Source organism: Asparagus officinalis, chromosome 4 (genome assembly GCF_001876935.1).
Source record: "Asparagus officinalis chromosome 4, Aspof.V1, whole genome shotgun sequence".
Classification (NCBI taxonomy): Eukaryota; Viridiplantae; Streptophyta; class Magnoliopsida; order Asparagales; family Asparagaceae; genus Asparagus; species Asparagus officinalis.
In genome coordinates, this window is record NC_033797.1 from 56654379 (window position 1) to 56656177 (window position 1799).

A 1799-nucleotide genomic window follows, 5' to 3' on the forward strand; every position below is an offset into this window, starting at 1 on the left:
AGCCGACGACGGATTCAAGTGAAATTACCCTAGAGGGAGGATGAATATGGTATATGCTAATCTAATATGATATTAATGTCAAATTAAAAACTTATTAACAATTATCCTAGCAATTGAGATATACAATAAATTATATACAAGGAAAAACAAGGGTGTGCAATATGATAATAGACGATAAATAATGTGCATAAGATATAAGAGAAATATATGCCAATGCCAAACACAAACAAAAACAAATGATCACGGAGTTCGGTCACCCTTGACCTACGTCTCTGCTTCTCACCCTCGAGGAGAATCTTCACTATCATAACCGGTTTTTAATGTTCACCGAAAATGTTTACAACTCACACAATCGGTTTTCTAGCTCACCAAAAACTTTCACAACTCACACAATACTCCCTCTAAGTGTTGGTCTAGCCCGTGTCAACTTCCTCAAGTGCTTGGATTTACCACCTCTCCCTAGGTTTTACTACCAATGCTACTCCTCTTGGAATTGACATCGTCTATCACCAACCACTTCTATCGGTGTCCTTGTGTATTATAATCTGATCTCAACAAATGAGCACAAATATAAATAGTTTGTTCTCTTAACAAGATGAGAACTCAATTAAGCTCAATCTCAATGTTACAACCCCACAACCCAATAATTATACTATATGTAAAAATACTTAACCTCAAGGGGGTATGTGTGTAAACAATAAGTAATAATTAAAACTAAACTCAATATGAAATCTAGCTTAATGAAATGGTTAATCAATAAATATATATAAAGCTAAAAATTGAGTTTAGAGAAAACTTCTCTAAAAGCAAGAGTGAGCGAGAATGAAATTGAAGCCCAAACACAAAAAGAATGATCTCCTCTTCCTCTTGAGAAAACCTCTTCATATAAATACTTGGAAAACACAATTAAACAAACTTTAATCCTTGTAAATTTGTTTTAAAACTTTTCTTAGGTGATACAGAAGTTAGAGGGAATAGGGTATATATATAGGTTACAAAACAAACCCCAAAAACCAAGAAAATCCAAGCAAAAAGACAAAAAACCTGGAACAAACCGGAAACTAGCCATTACAATGCTATCAATCGACTGATAATGTTCATCAGTCGACTGATGACATAACCGTTACAGGCCGCTCATCTGCTATCGGTCGACTGATGAACTTATCAGTCGACTGATGACCTGCATCAGTCGACTGATGGTTCATCATTCGACTAAGCAGAAACTTTTGCACTTTTCTAGCGCGTTTCATTGGTCGACTGATAACAACCATCAGTTGACTGATAATGTGCACAAGGGTTTTTTGAATAGTAAATTTAAACTTTGAACCCTCTTTAAAAATATCAAATAAATTCCAAAAAATATAAAATTTGGGAAAATGTTTATAAACATGAATATAAACATGTTTCAGAAAGAATTTTTCAAATTGCACTTTCAAAATGTGAAAACTCATCATTTTGCAAAATAGTCCAAAACATGAAAATTCAATACACTTGAAATTTTGACAAACAAACTTGCATATTCATTTTGAATGGATTAATGGACTTAGGAAAAGATATAACATGATGTAATTGAGTCTTTAATCCATAAACACATAATTTTGCAAATAAACATGGTTTTATTGATTTTAAACTTCTTAATTAATGAAATCATTTTAAGAACATATAAATATGAAATGAATATGTATGTATGTAATTATATTCTTGTGTTTAGCTATCATGTGTTTCATATTTATATAGCTAAACACATTATTTTTCAAAACAAAATCGATAAATAGGAAACTAGTATATATGTATATGTA